Source organism: Triticum aestivum, chromosome 1B (assembly GCF_018294505.1).
Source record: "Triticum aestivum cultivar Chinese Spring chromosome 1B, IWGSC CS RefSeq v2.1, whole genome shotgun sequence".
Classification (NCBI taxonomy): domain Eukaryota; kingdom Viridiplantae; phylum Streptophyta; class Magnoliopsida; order Poales; family Poaceae; genus Triticum; species Triticum aestivum.
The window spans coordinates 223,800,450-223,812,563 of record NC_057795.1 but is presented as its reverse complement, the minus strand read 5'-3'; the positions used below and the strand labels follow the sequence as shown (position 1 = coordinate 223,812,563).

General features: G+C 53.2%; 1 pseudogene; it reads left to right on the top strand.

Annotated features, from left to right (window-relative positions):
* The first annotated feature begins 364 nt into the window (after positions 1-364).
* Positions 365-11,120, top strand: LOC123089722 (photosystem I P700 chlorophyll a apoprotein A2-like; annotated as a pseudogene).
* The last annotated feature ends 994 nt before the right edge of the window (positions 11,121-12,114 follow it).

The following is a 12,114-nucleotide window of genomic DNA, read 5'->3' as shown; positions in this document are numbered from 1 at the left end:
ACTTTGCACAGAGTTCCATTAAGATTAATGGCTGGCTTCGAGATTTCTTGTGGGCACAGGCATCGCAAGTCATTTGGTCTTATGGTTCTTCATTATCTGCATATGGTCTTTTTTTTCTTAGGTGCTCATTTTGTCTGGGCCTTCAGTTTAATGTTTTTATTCAGTGGCCGTGGTTATTGGCAAGAACTCATTCAATCTATCATTTGGGCTCATAAAAAATTAAAAGTTGCTCCTGCTACTCAACCTAGAGCCTTGAGCATTATACAAGGACGCATTGTAGGAGTAACCCATTACCTTCTGAGTGGAATTGCCACGACATGGGCATTCTTCTTAGAGAGAATTATTGTAGTAGGATAGTGGATAGGAGGATTTGAAAGGCACTATGGAATTAAGATTTCCCAGGTTTAGCCAAGGCTTAGCTCAGGACCCCACTACTCGTCGTATTTGGTTTGGTATTGCTACCGCACATGATTTCAAAAGTCATGATGATATTACTGAAGAACGTCTTTATCAGAACATTTTTGCTTCTCACTTTGGGCAATTAGCAATAATCTTTCTATGGACATCCGGAAATCTGTTTCATGTAGCTTGGCAAGGAAATCTGGAATCATCGATACAGGATCCTTTACACGTAAGACCTATTGCTCATCTGATTTGGGATCCTCATTTTGGTCAACCCGCTTTGGAAGCCTTTACTCGAGGAGGTGCTGCTGGTCCAGTGAATATTGCTTATTCTGGAGTTTATCAGTGGTGGTATACAATAGGATTACGCACCAATGAGGATCTTTATACTAGAGCTCTTTTTCTATTATTTCTTTCTACCATGTCCTTAATAGCGGGTTGGTTACATCTACAACCCAAATGGAAACCAAGCCTTTCATGGTACAAAAACGCGGAATCTCGTCCCATCATCATTTGTCAGGACTTTTCGGGGTAAGTTCTCTGGCTTGAACAGGACATTTAGTTCATGTTTCTATTCCTGCATCCAGGGGAGTACGTTCAACGGAATGATTTCTTAGATGGATTACCCTATCCCCAGGGGTTGGGACCCCTTTTGACGGGTCAATGGAATCTTTATGCCCAAAACCCCGATTCGAGTAATCATTTATTTGGTACCGCTCAAGGAGCAGGAACTGCCATTCTAACTCTTCTTGGGGGATTCCAGCCACAAACACAAAGTTTGTGGCTGACCGATATGGCTCACCATCATTTAGCTATTGCATTTATTTTTCTCACTGCCGGTCACATGTATCAAACTAACTTCGGAATTGGGCACAATATTAAAGATCTTTTAGAAGCGCATACTCCTCCGGGGGGTCGATTAGGGCGTGGGCATAAGGGCCTTCATGACACAATCAACAATTGGATTCATTTTCAGTTAGGTCTTGCTCTAGCTTCTTTAGGGGTTATTACTTCCTTAGTAGCTCAACATATGTACTCTTTACCTCCTTATGAATTCATAGCACAAGACTTTACTACTCAAGCTGCTTTATATACTCATCACCAATATATTGCAGGGTTCATCATGACAGGGGCTTTTGCTCATGGAGCTATTTTTTTCATTAGGGATTACAATCCGGAATAGAATGAGGATAATGTATTGGCAAGAATGTTAGACCATAAAGAAGTTATCATATCTCTTTTAAGTTGGGCTAGCTCTTTCTAGGATACCATACCTAGGGCCTTTATGTTCATAACGACGTCATGCTTGCTTTTGGTACTCTAGAAAAGCAAATCTTGGTCGAACCTATATTGGCCCAATGGATACAATCTTCTCATGGCAAGATGACATATGGGTTCGATATAATCTTATCTACAACGAATGGTCCCGCTTTCAATGCGGGTCGAAGCCTATGGTTGCCAGGATGGTTGAATGTTGTTAATGAGAATAGTAATTCACTTTTCTTAACAATAGGACCTGGGGATTTCTTGGTTCATCATGCTATTGCTCTAGGTTTGCATACAACTACATTGATTTTAGTAAAGGGCGATTTAGATGAACACGATTCCAAATTAATGTTGGGTAAAAAGGATTTTGGGTATAGTTTTCCTTGTGACGGCCCACGACATGGCGGTACTTGTGATATTTCTGCTTGGGACGCATTTTATTTTGCACTTTTCTGGATGTTAAATACCATTGGGTGGGTTACTTTTATTGGCATTGGAACCATATCACATTATTGCAGGGCAATGTTTCACAACTTAAGGAATCCTCAACTTATTGGATGGGATGGTTAATAACTTACCTATGGTTAAACTCTTCACAACTTATCAATGGATATAATCCTTTTGGTATGAATAGTTTATCAGTATGGGCGTGGATGTTCTTATTTGGACATCTTGTTTGGGCTACTGGATTTATGTTCTTAATTTCCTGGCGGGGGTAGTGGCAGGAATTAACTGTAGCATGGGCTCATGAATGCACACTATCGGCATTCTAGGAATGGGGTCCCCAGACTTGCCTGCTTGCGGCCTACGGCGTGGCTCAAGGGATGGCCCAATACGGCCCGTCTTCATCAACCCAAGATCAAGACCCTCGCGAGGGGCCAAGCCTCGCGGGCGGATGATGCAAGGCTTCCTCAGGGGCGGCCTCACCAGGCAGGCTCGCGAGGAGGCGGAGAGATCAAGGCAAGGAGTACCTCGCGAGGTGCTCGTGACACAAGCCATGACGATCGTGCCAGGCGAGCGCCAGCCTGTGCAGTGTCCTCGTTTCCTCTTTGGAGCAAAGGGGGCGAGCACAGGCGCGGAGTACCGAGGCATCAAGCAAAGGTTACCATATCAGTGCAACGAGACCAGGACCAGCAGGACAGTAGGACGGAGGTCACCGTGGAGCCCAAGATGGCATCATCGCCAGCGCCTTTGGCAGTCGAAGACCAACTTTAGTCAGGATAACTTGTACTAGCTGTCCCCCTTCAAAACGGTCGTTGTTGGCTCCCTTCCCGCTCAATATTTGGGTAGAGGACCAGGGCCTCTATATATAGAAATAGCCACCACAGTAGAAGGGGGAGAGTTCTCACCTAGAGCCAACGGAGACGGAGCCATTCCCCTCCAAGCACACCACCACAAGAACACCCCTCGCGAGGCTGTTCTTCCTCTGTATTGTTCATCATCAGCCCAGAGGCCATCCACCACAACACACTAGAGTAGGGTATTACACCACAACGGTGGCCCAAACTAGTATGAACATCGCGTCCTTTGTGTTGTTCATCGTGTAGCTTAGATTCGCGGCGAGGCTTTGGGATGTGGATCGGTAGGGAGAAGATCTTCGTGCGCACCCCAGAGTTCGAACCTTAAGGGTTTTGCCGGAACCCAATATCCAACATTTGGCGCGACGGGTAGGGGTGCACCGGAGCTTTCCCTTCTGTCGATCTGCTCTCCATCAGCACCGCGCTTCGCCCTCACGGCAGACAACGCGCTGCCCGCTACGGCGGCCGACACCAGCACTGGTGCCAGGGGCTCCGAGCCTTGGCCCCCGCCTTGCGACTGGTGCAGTGGCCGCACAAGTTCAAGCTAGAGATGCCGCCGCTCTACAATAGCACGACGGATCCACTGGTTTTCCTGCTAGCGTATGAGGAGGCCATCCTCAAAGCCGGGGGCGACGACAAGGTCTTGCCCAACTGGCTCCCATGGCCCTCACCGGCATCCCGTGCATGTGGCTGCTCCACCTACCAACGGTTTCTGTGGCCTCCTGGTAGGAGCTGTGCGACCTCTTCCTCGTCCATTACGCTGCACCGGCGCCCCCGGTCATCGCAGCTCTCCTGGGCGGCTCGCAGGCGCCTCCCTCGGGCCGCCATGTCAAGCCGTTCGTCCGCCAGATCGGCGCCGCCCTCTCGCGGCACGGAGCTTCCTCGGGCCGGGCGGCACCCGAGGCTGACCTGACCTTCAGCTCTGACGATCACCCCGTCAACACTGCCTGCTCGGGTGCGCTCACGATGCTTTGCACGCCCACCATCTGCCAGGTAGCCGTCACTAGGACCCTCATCGACGGAGGTGCCGGCATCAACGTTCTCTCAGTGGAGGCCTTCAGCCTCCTCCATGTGCCGCTGGAACGGCTCCGACCCAGCAAGCCCTTCTCAGGCTTCGGGGGTGGTTCGTTCGGCTCCCTGGGATAAATCCGCCTTCCGGTGACCTTCGGCACCCATGACAACTTCCGCATGGAGCTGGTCAACTTCGATATCGCTCACATCGGCCTCCCGTACAACGCCATCCTTCGCTACCCCGTCTTGGCCCAATTCATGGCAGCTACCGATCGGGCCTACAACCTCATGAAGATGCCCGGGAGCAGCGGCGTCCTCACCGTGGCTGGAGATACCAGAGATGCTCTGCAGGCGCTCAAGCTCACTCTCAAGACGGTTGCAGTAGCGCAGCCCGCCTGCATTGTCACCCCCCAGGCCAAGGGGGCTACGCCAACCAAGAAAAAGCAGTTGTTCACCCAAGACAAGGCAAAAACCAAGCAGGTACCAGTTGATGAGGATGGGTCCTCCGGCCCCACCTTCACCATAGGTGCCAATCTCGACCCAGAGGAGTTGGCACTGGTGAAGTTCCTGCGCGCGAACAAGGAAGTGTTCGCGTGGGAACCCAAGCAGCTATCGGGGGTCCCAACACAGGTGACTGAGCATCACCTGAATGTGTGCCCTAATGTACACCCCGTGAAGCAGAAAGCGAGGCGGCAGTCCATCGAGGAGCAGGCCTTCATCATCCAAGAAACCCGCAAGCTAGAAGCTGCAGGTGTCATTCGCGAGGCTCGCTACCCCGAATGGCTGGCATATCCCGTGGTTGTGCCAAAGAAGGTAGGAAAGGAGCGCATGTGCGTCGACTTCACCAACCTCAATAAGGCCTGCCCTCAAGATCCATTCCCACTCCCTCGCATCGACCAAATTGTCGACTCCACCGCTGAGTGCGACCTGCTATGCTTCCTGGATGCCTCTTCGGGCTTTCACCAAATCAAGATGGCGGTAGAAGAAGTGGAGAAGACGGCCTTCCTGACCCCGTGCGGGGTGTACTGCTACACCTGCATGCCGTTCGGGTTGGGCAACACGGGCGCAACCTTTCAGCGACTGATGCATATCGCCTTGGGCCGGCAGCTCGGGAGAAACGCCGAGGCCTACGTTGATGACATTGTGGTGAAGTCTCGGGAGGCGAAGACCCTGATACAGGACCTGGAAGAAACCTTCGCGAGCCTTCGTGAAGTGGACCTGCGGCTCAACCTGGAGAAGTGCGTGTTTGGTGTTCCCTCTGGCAAGCTTCTGGGCTTCCTCGTGTCCCACAGGGGGATCGAGGCCAACCCAGAGAATGTCAAGGCAATCGAAGACATGAGTCCACCGCAAACCCTCAGGGAAATGCAGAAGCTCGCCGGACGCGTAACTGCGTTAGGGTGCTTCATCTCCAAGCTAGGGGAACGTGCCCTGCCCTTCTTCAAGCTGATGAAGAAGAAGGGCCCGTTCGAATGGACACCGGAGGCCGACGAAGCGTTTCAAGATCTCAAGAAGTACCCGACCAGCCCTCTGGTGATGGTGACACCGCGCCCTCAGGAGCCCCTGGTGCTCTACATCACCGGCACACCCTACTCCGCCAGCGCAGCTCTGGTGGCAGTTCGGGAAGAGCGTCAGGCCAAGGCCGCATCGCGGCCGAATGCGGGCCCAACCGCAGCAACACCAGACCAAGAAAGCCTCGCGAAGACCACGAACTTGGCAGATAGAGACCCGCCTCAACAGGAAGACACCCCCGGGGCTAAAGGGGCCTCACCAGGCAGCCAGGGGCTGGGGGCTTCGATGTCTCAGGAAGCGCTCAACTCTCGGGAGGGCGCGGGCTCCGTCGGCGCGCCCACCCTTGTCGAGCATCCTGTGTATTTTGTCAGCACGGTGTTGCGGGATGCAAGGGCACGATAACCCATGCCTCAGAAGCTCTTGCTTGCACTATTGGTGGCCTCACGCAAGTTGCGAAATTACTTTCAAGGTCACGCCATCAAGGTTGTCTCGGCCTACCCATTGGAAAGGGTGCTCTAGAGCCCCAATTCCGCTAGAAGGGTCGCCGAGTGGAACATTGAGCTGCAAGCGTTCCAGTTGGAATTCAGCGCGACCAGAGTCGTCAAGGGGGCCGCACTCGTAGATTTTGTGGCAGAATGGACAGAAGCGCCAGGGCTTGAAGCAGGAGAAGACCGGTCACTCTCCCCAGGAAGCGAGGCACCGGACGGCTGGGTCATGTACTTCGATGGGGCATTCTCACGACATGGTGTGGGGGCCGGCGCGGTGCTTATATCCCCCACCCAGGACAAGCTCTATTACGCTGTACAACTTTGTTTCCAGCACGGCGAGAAGGTCTCCAACAAAATAGCCGAATACGAAGGCCTCATAGCGGGCTTAAAGGCTACATCAGCACTGGTGGTGAAGCGCCACGTCATCAAGGGCGACTCACAGCTCCTCGTCAACTTCTCCAACAAAGTGTACGAGCCTAAGGACGAGCACATGGAAGCGTATCTTGTAGAGGTACGCAAGATGGAAAAGAAGTTTTGGGGGCTGGAGCTGCAGCATGTGCCCCGCGGCACCAACCAAGAGGTTGATGACATCACCAGGAGAGCGTCCAGACGGCTGCCTCAGGAGCCTGGCGTTTTCGAGGAACGACTCTTCAAGCTCTCAGCAGCACCGTCACTATCGAGCACAGCACAACCTTGGGAAGAACTCCCACAACCACCTGCCTCGGGAGCCCTGACCTGTGGCCTGACCTCGGGAGCACGCTTGCTCCTAGTGCTAGAGCCTCAGGAGGAATGCTGGACTGCGGAGTTCAAGGATTACCTGATGCAAGGGACTTTACCAAAGAAAGAAGAGGACGCGGAACACGTGGTCTGGCAGTCCACGGCCTACCGCATCCAAGACGAAGAGCTCTATCGGAAGCGGCCAAACGATTTTTCTCTGCGTTGCATCTCCAAGGAACAGGGGAAGGAGTTGCTAGCAGACATTCACGGTGGAGATTGTGGGCACCACTCGTCATCACGAACCCTCGTGGGCAAGGCGTTCCGTAGCGGGTTTTACTAGCCTACAGCACTCAACGACGCAATTGAGCTGGTGATGGCTTGCGAAGCCTGTCAATTCCATGCCAAACAGATCCATCAACCAGCTCAGGGCCTCCAGACCATCCCACTCTCATGGCCATTTGCGGTCTAGGGGCTGGATATCTTGGGCCCGTTCCCTCGGGCGCCTGAGGGCTACCGCTACCTCTACGTCGCCGTCGACAAGTTCACCAAATGAGCAGAGGTGGAGGCCGTCCGCACCATCCCGGCTGGTTCTGCAGTCAAATTCATCAAGGGCCTCGTGAGCTGATTCGGGGTCCCTAATCGCATCATCACCGACAACGGTTCGCAGTTCACCAGCAATCTCTTCAAAACATATTATGCTACTCTTGGAACGCAGATATGCTACGCTTCGGTGGCACATCCCCGGAGTAACGGCCAGGCCGAACGCACCAACGCAGAGGTCCTAAAGGGCCTCAAAACCAGGACCTTCAAGAAGAAGCTGGAGGCCTGCGGCAGGGGCTGGTACGATGAGCTCCAGTCCGTGCTGTGGTCCATCCGCACTACCGCCACCAAGTCGACTTGCGAGACCCCGTTCTTCCTCGTCTACGGAGCAGAGGTGGTCCTCCCTCACGAGGTCAGGCATCACTCCACGCGGGTCCTATCGTTTGATGAAGCACAGCAGGACGCCATGCGGGGAATGGACCTCGTGCTAGGGGAGGAACACTGATGGGAGGCCGCGCTACGAGCAGCAAGATACCAGCAAGCGCTGCGGCGGTATCATTGCCGCCACATCCGCCCCAGGACTCTCGAGGTAGGTGACCTTGTTCTTAGGCGGATGCTCTCCAGGGAAGGGCTGCACAAGCTCTCGCCCATGTGGGAGGGCCCGTTCGAGGTTGTTCATGTTTCCAGACCTAGCGCCGCACGCTTGGAGATCCAAGAAGGGGTGCCCATTCTGAACGCGTGGAACATTCAACACCTCCAGAGGTTCTACCCTTGAAGTAAGGCCCAGTGCCTATAAAGAAGGCCTGGTGCCTGTGAAGAAGGGCCTAGTGCCTATAAAAAAGGCCCAGTGCCTGTGAAGCTCGCCGCCCCAAGAAAGGCCCGGTGGCTATGAAGAAGGCCCAGTGCCTGTGAAGCTCGCCGCCCGTGACACTCTCACGTAATAATGAGTTGGGGTTGTACATGCCCCGGAGTCTCCGGAGTGCCGCCCTTGGGCCTTGGGGGCTCCCTCCCATGCCCAGTGGCAGCACTTAGCTCCGCGCTGGTGAGAAGACGTCGAAGACTAGACTAGGTGCCGGACGTGGCTTTTCATTTGCTTTCCGCAGTTGGCATGTTCTTCCTTGTTTGAAACTTTATTGGAGTTGCTTCTAGTGTTGTTTCCCATCCCCTGCCTTTGATTCTCTGTCTTTGGTTTTCACCCGGCTCGTTCTCTCTCTCGCAAGACTCGCGAGGGGGCTATGCGGGTGCCCTTGTGAGCCCTTTCTCGCCTGATTTCGTGAGGCTCCCTCACTCAAGTTCACAGCGGGAGCACCCCTCCCGGTCCATGCCCCACAGGCATCGCGATGCAAAACGCCAGACCTAAGCTGGTCACCCACGCGATCAAGGTTCGAAAGCTATTCCCCCGACTAATCTTTGCAGACCTTAAGACGCCCAGCGAGGCCTCAGGCAGGTACCTCGCGAGGCAGAAACTGCAGTGAACCTCCCGAGCTAAGTTGTTCCTACACGCAAGAACATAGCCGCAACACCATAACACAGCACAGGAATGATAGAAATATCATGATAATTAAGGGTAATAGTCTTGCATGCCCCCACGGGGCTCCATACTACTCTCTCTCTCTCTCAATGCAGGAAAAGGAGAAAAACAAAATAGAAACAGTGTGTGCCCTGCGACGGCTCGCGACGAAGGATCTGCACCGCCCTCCCGAGCTCAATCAGACTCCGCCTCGTGCTTCACCGGGGTGCGGCCACAGGACGACCCGCTACCACCCTCAAAGCGGGCACGACAACATGGTGGCTGATCGCGGCCACCACTGGAGGAGCTGTCACCGAACGAGGATCCACTGAGGCTCGGCGAGCTGCAGACACCACTAGGAGCAGGTTCGCCTTCGCCCTCGTCACGGCCGTGGCCAAGGCCAAGCACCTCGTCGCCGTCGTCGTCTTCGGGGCAGCACCCAGCACGGTGGCCGTCTTCCCCGAACACCCTCATGTACAGGGTCGTGTCGCCGTCAAACTTGAAGTGCAGGGTGCATCACCGGCCTAGGACACGCGCGCGGGCAAACGTCTGCCAGCCGCAGGCCAGGGCCACGTTCCCGGCGACGGAGATCTCCACCGTGACCCAGGAAACCGTGCTGCAGCAACCATCCGCCTGCAGCAAGAGCCCACCAGGGCCATCGGCCGGCAGTTCGCCGGCAAAGAAGTGGGAGAGCTGGAGCCAGTTGCCGGCCGGATCTACCGACCACATGACAAACTCCGGTAGCGCCTCTGCCGAGTGAAAGCGTGGCCAGGGAGGCCGTACAGCCACGACGCGTCTTCCCCCGCCCACCAGGCGGCCATCACCGCGCGAAGGACCACCGCCGCCACCACGAGGAGCTGTTGCAGGAGTCGCAGGGTGCTTGCGGGGATGACCTCGGTCGCGCTTGGGCGGAGGGGAGCTAGGCCCTTCCTAGCGAGCTTTCCCCTTCTCTGCAGCCGAAAACCTCTTCGTGGGTGCCATGGGACACGCAAGCAACTAGAGCAAGGAGGAAGAAGAAGCAAGCGGGGGAAGGGAGATGTGCAGCGGGGGGCTTGCGCCCTTCCACATTTATAGCCCAAGGGAAGCCAATCGTCGGCCTCCGCGATCGCATGTAATCATGAATCTTCTTGCATGCAGCAGGGACTCGTCAAATACTGCAGTTGCCGAGGCAGCGTGGCGAAGCGGAGATGCCCACGTCCCATCAACCGCGATGCGGCGACCAAGGCCGCAGGCTGTTGGGGCCCATGGTGCTCCGCACTTGCCCTTTCGCTTCGCTGCTAAACCAAGTCCGAGTGCACCTTGGGCCCGGGGGCTACTGTCGGCGTTCTGGGAACGGGGGTCCCCAGACTTGCCTGCCTACGGCCTGCGGCGTGGCTCAAGGGGTGGCCCAATACGGCCCGTCTTCATCAGCCCAAGTTCAAGACCCTCGCGAGGGGCCTAGCCTCGCGGGGCGGACGACACAAGGCTTCCTCAGGGGCGGCCTCACCAAGCAGGCTCGCGAGGAGGAGGAGAGATCAAGGCAAGGAGTACCTTGCGAGGTGCTCATGACGCAAGCCATGGCGATCGAGACCAGGCGGGCACCAGGCGGGCGCCAGCCTGTGGAGTGTCCTCGTTTCCTCTTTGGTGCAAAGGGGGCGAGCATAGGCGCGGAGTACCAAGGCATCAAACAAAGGTTACCATATCGGTGCAACGAGACCAAGACCAGCAGGACGGCAGAATGGAGGTCACCGTGGAGCCCAAGACGGCATTATCGCCAGCGCCTTTGGCAGTCGAAGACCATCTTTAGTCAGGATAACTTGTACTAGTTGCCCCCCTTCAAAATGGCCGTTGTTGGCTCCCTTCCCGCTCAATATTTGGGAAGAGGTACAGGGCCTCTATATACAGAGATAGACACCACAATAGAAGGGGGATAGTTCTCACCTAGAGCCAATGGAGACGGAGCCATTCCCCTCCAAGCAAACCACCACAAGAACACCCCTAGCAAAGCTGTTCTTCCTCTATACTGTTCATCATCAGCCCAGAGGCAATCCACCACGACACACTAGAGTAGGGTATTACACCACAATGGTGGCCCGAACTAGTATAAACCTCACGTCCTTTGTATTGTTCATCGTGTAGCTTAGATTCGCGACGAGGCTTTGGGATGTGGATCGGTAGGGAGAAGATCTTCGTGCGCACCCCAGAGTTTGAACCTTAAGGATTTTGCCGAAAGCCGATATCCGACACACACCTTTAGCTAATTTAATTTTCTAGAGAGATAAACTCGTGGCTCTTTCCATTGTGCAAGCAAGATTGGTTGGATTCGCTCACTTTTCCGTGGATTATATATTCACTTATGCAGCTTTCTTGATTGCCTCAACATCAGGCAAGTTAGGTTAATTTAGTTTGTTTTCTTGTATGGTATCAGCACCTAGTTCATCACTCTTGATAGAGAGGGAGGATCTGCCTTTTTAGATTTCTTTTTCTATTTATTTTTCCATTTAGGATTAGAACTGTATATTTGGTAATAATAGCAATGCCACATTATGGCAAAAAAGTTTGATTCAGAGGGAGAAGAAGCGGCAGAAATTAGAACAAAAATATCATTTGATTCGTTAATCTTCTTTAAAAAAAGGTAAGAAGCAAAGTTTCTCCCTTAAGTTTGACTGAAAAAATGAAATGCGAGAAAAATTGCAATCCCTACCGCATAATAGTGCACCTACACGCCTTCATCGACATTGTTTTTTGACCGGAAGACCTAGAGCTAACTATCGACATTTTGGGCTATCCGGACATGTACTTCAAGAAATGGTTTATGAATGTTTGTTACCGGGTGCAACAAGATCCAGTTGGTAAGGATAAAATACCCTTTCGTATTTGTATGGATTTCTAGAACTGATAATCATAGATGAGTCCTCTTTACCATTATGTATAAATGGACTATTCTATTTGTATAGATATTGGTAGAGGGGCGTACCGAACCCTCTTTTATCCACTAGTTACCCCTCTTTAGTTTAAGAGTATAGAGCAGTTTGGTAGCTCATAAGGCTCATAACCTGGATTTGTACATCATGCATTTGTACCTGGATTTTTTGATTCCCTAAAAGAGTTTTGGTCTAACAGTTTTTTCTCGGATGAAGACAAAAAATATGAGCTCTACAACATGCATGGCACATGAAATTAGATTCTAGGATTTTGTAATATGAGCACAGGGATGGTTGGGAAATGCAGGTACTCCTCCAGCACACCACCACATGTGGTCCTATCAAAATAATAGTTGACTGAAAATAAATAGGTCAGTCAATTTTTTTTCTGAATCGTCTGATCTACAAGGAATAGGCAGATGACCTTCGTCTACCTTCTGTGAGTCACTATTGATGATCTTTCTCGAACC